We start from the raw sequence: 8,089 nt of genomic DNA, 5'->3' as shown, positions 1-8,089 counted from the left end.
GGCAAGACCAAGGTCCTAGAGGTACATGTACTAGCTGACACACTCACACTAATCAATGAGAGGGGACAGATGGAAGAGAACAAGACATGAGATTGGACGAATGGTACGCAAGTTATTGTCGCTCAAATAGTTGTTATCCAACCTTGGTGAGTATCCAAACTGCATGGTTCTGTTTTGATAGCTAACTTTGAGTGCTCATAACTTGAATTATGCATTTTCACGATTAAAAGATTAATTTTGTATCCCGTTGAAATAGCTATATGGTATTGATGAGTGTGTGCTGATTGGTAGCAATGTGTTGTTGTTAGTTTGTTTGTTTGTGTATTGTTGTAGCACACGCTAATTGTACGTATTGTCCGACTAGCTGTTCTTGCGTGTGTGTATACCTAGTTATAGGTTGCTATTGATGTGTCCACATTGGTCGGTGGTGGTGGTTGGTACTAACCACTGGCCTCTACATTTTAGGGGAGATTTAGAAATAAAAATAGCCACTATACTTTTCGAAATAATTATTTGCTAACTTAGACTATCCATAACTTATTCTATTTGTCACATGATATTCATATGGTATACGTGCTCGTCACATGACAGGCCAAGTGCCTTGAGTGGCTTCTCAAGACGGTGAAGAAGAGGAACGAACAGTCGGAAGTGACATAGATACTGCTGCTTACCCCCGCCCACTTTTCCGCACAGGGAGGACACCTCGACTGTATACAGGTGAGTGAGCGGATGTATGAGTGGGAGGGTGGATGTGTGCTGTTAGTGTAATAAGTGCTTGCTCAAGTCTGAAACGTGTGTATCGCATAGCTACTGTAGCAACGATAACTGCAATCGTGTTTTTGGTTTTAGGTTCTAAGTCTAGCTGTATCACTCCCCTACCCACACACACCCACACCGCTCACACCACACACACACACACACACACCCACACGGACAGGGAGAACCAGAAGCCGGTGGATTGGGCCGATGCTATGGGTCAGAATATCTGTGTCCGCTATCTCATGATGTACAAGACTTTTTGGGCACTCTCCGGAGAACTGACACACATGACCGAGCAGCTCGCTATGTAAGTGGAGGGCCTTTAATTAGGGATTGTGTAGTGTGTGTGTATGGTGGTGTGTGTGCAAGTCTGTATGAGAGTGTGTCACTGGGAAAATTGCTACTGCTAGTGTCTACCGTATAGCCGGTAATTTTCGGGGGGTTAAATATTCGTGGTTGAGCAATATTCAGTCTCAAATAGTGGCCTCAGTGAACTTTGACTCTAGCATTTCTGCACGTGTCAGCCAAAAACAATTATTACCAGCAGCTAGCTACATGTACGTAGCTACAAGTAGCAGCTTGTTAGTGCTTCTTATTATTCTTGTGCTAATTATCAACCCCTTCCCCCCAGCAGGGGTCAAGTACCTGTGTGGAAGGCGCCCCCTGAACCACCCACTACCCCTAAACGATCCTCCAATCGTCCCCCTGTACCCCCAGATCCTGCTGCTAAGAAGAGATCGCGAGGGTCAAAGGACAGAGGTCATGAGGCGGCAGATAAAGGGGAGGACCATAATATCATTGACTATCGAACAGCCACCCCCCAAGAAGTGTTAGAGTGAGTGAATAGTATAAATTAATGTGCAGGTATGTACTACATGTACATGTCCCCCGTTTAATCAATTGGTTAGTGGACTCGTTCAGTCGCCATAACTTGAATTCCGTGGATCCAATTTTATGATTTTCCGAAAGCTTAGAAAAAGACCTTTCAAATGGTACCAGATATTTGGGAGATGACAGATTTAGCACAATACCATGTAATAATAGCCCAGGGTTCAAAGTTGAATTATTAATTAGGCCACATCGATTGAAATACATCATTTGAATGGTATCTTTCTAAGCTTCATCAAATTTTTGAAATTGGGGTCATGCCATGGTAAATGGGGTCACTGTACTAAAGTTATGGCTGCTGAAAGATGTTCAACTACTGCAACATGTCCGTGCTTGAATTATAACTAGGTACCTATACACACACACACACACACACTATGACTGCACCCCCCCCCCACACACACACACACACATACACACACACACACACTATGACTGCACCCCCCCCCCACACACACACACACTATGACTGTGTTCCCCCACACACACACGCACACACACACACACTATGACTGCGCCCCCCCCACACACACACCACACACACACAACACACACACACACACTATGACTGCACCCCCCACACACACACCACACACACACACTATGACTGCGCCCCCCCACACACACACACATACCCTCCCCCTCACTCACACACACACACACCCTCCCACCACACACAGGAAGCAGATGACGTCAGTAGCTCAGCGTATGAATGCTAATCGAGAGGCTCGTAAATGTGGTGGTGGTATGACCCGAACCTTCTCCCCCCTCACTCCTATCATACAGCGCCTCTACAGCAAGTCAGATGAGGTGAGAGACACTGTACATGTGTGTAGCTTGTGTGCAATACAGTAGAGTTACGTACGCACTGTATCATACCTGTTTGGTAGTGGCCATGCACCAGGCAGAGGTTTGGGGGCCCATTAACCTGGCTGTAGTATAGAGGGACACATGCTATATAATATGTTTTGGGGCTCATTAACCTGGCTGTATTATAGAGGGTGGCCTGCTAACACTTGGGAGACTTTGGGGCCCATTAACCTGGCTGTATTATAGAGGCTGCATGTACTTGTAGGGTATAGACAGGTTTCAATGTAGCCAACAGTATAGACTTTAATAGCCACCTACATTGTTTGATTTCTGTGCCCAGGCTGATAGCAAGAGTGAGAGGTCCTCCAGGAGCCAGAGACACACAGAGTGAGTTATCCCTACACTTTACTGGGAGACCACTCGGCCATTGCATACACTTGCTAGTGTCACTGTGTATTACCAATCGTGTGTGTACACTGTAGCAGTCACTTTAGTTGCAGCATTATTTCTGTTCTTTATAAATTACCCCCCACCCACACACGCCCACACACTGTAGAGACGCTAGGAGATCGGCTCCAAAAGTCAAGTTCTCTAAAACTATTACCGAGTTTCCAGACTACAGTCGCTATGACAAGCCCAGGTCAAAGTCCGTCCCATAGTCACCATGGCAAGTTGGATGGGGACTCGCTGAGGGTCAAAGGTGAAAGCTCGGAACACATCAGAAAAAAAAAATTATTATTAGCATAGCACAAACTGTTCATTATTTTTATTGCTTATACTCAAGATTTGTATGTTACTAATGATAGTGTCATTTGCCATGCACACTGTGTAATGTAGGCCCTGATAAATTATGCTCGGAATAATTTTTAGCATTATAGGTGTAGATAAATTAATAGCGTCAATGTCCATTTTTGGTAAAGATCATTACATTAAGTTTTGCATAACAACCTTTTCATGGCTTGAAGGAATAATTATTATGAGAAACATGATTATATTAATAATGTCGTGTACATGTGTCAGTTAGCTTTGCATGTGTGCTGTGTTTATGTTATAATTATTATGTCGCATTAATTTTTGGATTTTTAATAATAAGCACATTTTTCGATCTGAGAATTAATAGAATAATGGTAAAAATAATGTTATGAGGGCCTAGTGTGAGACTCTTCAATACCTAAAGTTGGAAGTAAAGTTCATAGCATTCCTATAACAGTGTACAGTAGACTCTCGGTCACTCATGCAGCTTGGCCGGAATAGCGAGGTGGCTGCAGCTCAGGAAATAGCCGCGGCTTAACCTTAACTACCTTACCTCGAATCTAATACTACTTTTGCAGTTCTTATCTCGAGGGATAAGGAATCATTCTATTCTCAATTTTATTTGCTAAACCACACCCACAACGTCATATCCGGCCAAAATATTCGTATAAAATTACGTTGAAAACCTGACAGCCAGCACTGGCCGGTAAACGGAATAGCGAGTGGCCGTAGTTCAGGGTGAGTTGTTTGCAGTAAACATATAGCTAGCATTCCTTGCCAAGCCAAATGGCCGGTATATCGAGGTGGCCTTACTCCAGAGAGCCGGAATAGCGAAAGTCTACTGTACCTGCAAGACCAGCCCCACCCCTTTTAGGAGTGATAATGCAGGGCACAATATGGACCACACCACTTCAGACCTTATATCACTTTCACTGCATACCTACATATTAGGAACTTTGAATCATTAAGTTTAATTAGCTTTATGTATAGCTACTCCTGATTATAGTTAATTCTGAGAAAAAGCATATAATTATGACAATACAACTTGATAATTATAATGAAAAATTTAAAATTCTACACCACTGTTTCTTTTCCAGTAATTACTCTTCAGCTTTTTTCGATTTATTTTTCAGCTAATCGAACATGATAGAAATAAACACCGGAGAAGATGAGGACGATAATAAGTGCGGTTAGGGTAAACCCCAGTCTAACTCCACTGTTGGCCGTCCGGTTGCATGTGGTTGTGCTGATGGTCGCATTAGCAACAATGGTGTCACAACTGAACGCACAATCGAGAGGCTGGAAATTATCGGCCAGTAAATAAAAGGGAAGGCAAATAGTGACAATAAGAATCATGCCGATAGTTACCAATTGATTGAATGACTTGTCGATGTATTCTTTGTTGCTCTTTAAATTCGTGTCCAAAGCATAGAAATAATCGATTAACTCGCTAGCAAATCCCAGTAGAACACAAACGGACAGGAAAACTGAACTTGCAGCAACTTCAGTGCTGCTGCAGAAATCAGTGGATTGTGTCATCCCAACAATAGCCGAGTAGATGGTGTTGATCTTGATAAACATCGTGATCAAATCAAGCGCAGTGTACCAATCAGGTGATCTTGTTTTCTTCTCATTTTGTTGTTTTCTCTTCAGCAACTTTAATAACTTTTCAGCACTGACAGAACTATCTGAAAATGATTAGAGACGTTCCCAAAGAGAAAGCAGCTGCTATTTGATTATCGGGGACGCATTGAGAGTCACAACCTAACTCAATTCTCCAGCTGTTGATAATACTTGTGATAATTATTGTTGCCATAGAAAAAGAAAAGCACTCCTATAATTTCAAGGAGAGATGTAATAAAACTGACTGGATTTTTTTCTAGCCTCGAATCCACGCCAATTAAAATACGGCCTGGTGTTCATTGCAGGGGTGTTAGTGCACATGCGCTAAATTTATTGTTGATAATAAAACGGAAAATAAACAAAATGAGAATATGTTAAACCGCATGGTTCTAGGAAAAATACATTAAAACAACAGAGAGCTAGAGATGGCTGCCCAGGCCTCTCACAAGTGTCACTGGCAGCCGACGAGTAATCGGCTCCGAGAAAGATATCCAAAGACACTAGTGGGGTAGGGGTTTCTCCCACACACACACACACGTACACGTAGCAAGACCACCATTAGCTAAGCGTCAGACCGTTGGAGCCGCTGGAAGGCGACTCTGTTTCCCCGTCCAGGACAAGAGTAATATAAAAACAAGAGAGTAAAAATTACTGTTAATTAATTTTGTTAGTCACTGCTTCATATCAACAAGACGTGCCGTGCCGCTGAGGGATCGAAGCAACGTTATACTCAAGCACCTTCTGTTGAGACTGCCAGTACTCAGCAACCCAACGGTAGATCTCTGTACCTGCAGAGTGTTATATAAAAAAAAAACAATAATTAAATATAGCTGGAATTGAGTGCACACTACAGACTACGAGTGCCAGCACTCCTACTGATAAACAAGTGATTATTCAATTATTATTAATTAAGGCTTGGGCCAGGCTAAACCACATCAATCAGCTATGAAGCGATATTAACAAAAAGATCAGTGAAGGCCATACCAAAGTGCTAGACAAGTGGTTGAGTGAGGGGGCATTTGTAAAATCATTATACAAAACTGCGTAGACAGTAGAGCACATGTAAAGGCACTATGTTTTAACGTACAATTGTTCATGTATATTGTATCTCGTGTACATTTTTTAAGGAGACCCTCCAAATATGCAACACACTACATCTTAGGACATTATCAAAGTAGCACTTACTCAAGCAGTGTTGTTTTATATGCCGCGTCCTAAAATGATGTAGCCACTTATTGTAATACATGTAGTTCGTATTTTAAAGTGGCCTGGAATAGAGGCTAGTGGATTCCCTACAAGGACTTTTAAAAATAATGTTTCTGCCTCAAAAAGTAGCCACCCCTGGGGATTCGTAATATTTAAAAGCCTCAAATCGAATAAACACTGTAACCACTCTTGCTTACCACTTATACGCACAGTGTGCTTCGTCAACAGCGACTGCCACTACAGAGTCACAGAGGGGACGTTGGACCAAGAGCTGCTTCTACGCTTCTCTGCCAAGGAGTGCCTCGGGAGCACTATAGAGGAGAGAGAACCGACCCTCGGACACGTCACTCACACTAGCAAGGAGGTCCTTCTCAACATCTATGAAATGAAGGATCAGTGTTGACTGTAATAATGCACTAAGTTCAGGCCATTAATATCATCAGTTCCTAGATTCTTTAATATAGCTATCTAGATCTACATCTTTAATACCTTTGTTGCCAGACAATAATTATAACAGCAGAGACACCCTTCTTGATCTTCTGGAGGCCTGAAACCTGGTCTATTATCAGAGACACTAGTGGTGACAGCACCAGCACAACACTTCTCTCAACTCTTGTAGAGCTAGAGCTTGTCTGCTTCAGTGAGCAGTTGGAAGCACAAAGACTTGCCATAGCCCGTGGGGAACCAAACAAAGACATCATGATCGTCATACAGGTGGATGAGAGCCTCCTTTTGCTTTGGCTTCAGTGTGAGATCCTTTAGACCAACGCAACGAAGAGCATAAGCCACAGCTTCACAAAACTCAGTCGACGCCATTGATAGTAACACGGAACAAATTCCAAGTATTACAGCTAGCATTTACTAAAAGTTTTACTGGCATGCACGATTACCCAGATTCTGGGTAATCGTGCAGCGCATGTGCACTAACACCCCTGCAGGCCGTATTTTAATCGGCGTGGATTCGAGGCTAGATTTTTTCTTGTTATGCAGAGATAGACATAATGGCCAATTGTTAACGGGCCAAATAATATAATCATACAGAGAACAAAGACAATAATGGCAGCTCGGGCACTTGCTACTCGATCACCCTTGGAGAGTGTGATGGTCTCTTGCAGGATGGTGTTGAGCATGTCCACCAATAGGAGTGACAACCTTGCTCTGAGCTATCGGACGCTTGCCCTACGTACATGAGGAGGGAGAGCTGTAACTTAAGAAGACTATAATAATTATGCAGTAGTTTATAGGAGGTCATGCTCATATGCACATCCACTTTATAGCTTGTATATAATTATAATATAATTTATGCAAATCTTTGCAGTAGCCTGTAATTATATGCACTCACTGGCATTGCTATAATGTCTGGACTTAGACTGCATAGATTTAGAGCTGATCAGTTCTTTGCTTTTGCCTGGTGACAGTGACCTAAAATTGTTGTTGTGAAAAGAGAAAAGATGGTGTGGGTGATTAATCAGCACTCTACAGGAATAAGCCAGAATAAGGGGGGCTAAGAAATACGGTGTGCATAATTATGGGTGAGCCCCACCTATCCGTGCAGTTTGGGGAATTCCCTTACTTTAGAAAACAAACAACGCCTTTCTTTGTTGAACAAAGCCCAAATACAAGTTATTAAAAATGAAAAGGTGCTGATGCTTCGGTTGAGATGTCCAAGCTACATAACATAAAGTTTTATACACATGATAAACAATTTAATTTTGCTGCATGCAAAAACTCAAGGTGTGGGTAATGAATGTCCATCATTGTTGTTAAAACGATCTATACCAAAAGTTCAAGTCTGCATTAGCAGAGCCTTGCAACCACCTATAGTATCCATGTTGCAACTCTCTTATAATTATTGTCATTGTCATTGACTTTTGAGAGACAATTAATTAGTGGGAGGGGGCGGGGCTGGTGTTTTATTCATTTCCCTTCTTAGGCTAAAGGGAAATGAATTAAACACCAGCCCCGCCCCCTCCCTCCCTACTTCTGACTTTTGACTTTTGAGTTTTGCTGGTGCCTGGATCAGAAATGAAAGAGAAAAGTATTCAAAGCA

General features: G+C 42.4%; 1 long non-coding RNA gene across 2 annotated transcripts; it reads right to left on the bottom strand.

Moving 5' to 3' along the window:
* Positions 1 to 5,152: 5,152 nt before the first annotated feature.
* On the bottom strand, positions 5,153 to 7,534 carry LOC135347035 (uncharacterized). Of its 2 annotated transcripts, XR_010398217.1 has the most exons (4): positions 7,382 to 7,534; positions 6,529 to 7,218; positions 6,237 to 6,417; positions 5,153 to 5,621 (listed from the first exon to the last, which is right to left on the bottom strand). It is a non-coding gene; the product is annotated as an uncharacterized LOC135347035 (long non-coding RNA). The 2 variants fall into 2 exon arrangements; XR_010398216.1 differs by having other exon boundaries at positions 5,161 to 5,621; positions 6,529 to 7,534.
* Between the last annotated feature and the right edge of the window lie 555 nt (positions 7,535 to 8,089).

Source organism: Halichondria panicea, chromosome 13, assembly GCF_963675165.1.
Source record: "Halichondria panicea chromosome 13, odHalPani1.1, whole genome shotgun sequence".
Taxonomy (NCBI): domain Eukaryota; kingdom Metazoa; phylum Porifera; class Demospongiae; order Suberitida; family Halichondriidae; genus Halichondria; species Halichondria panicea.
This window is presented reverse-complemented; position numbering and strand designations above follow the sequence as displayed.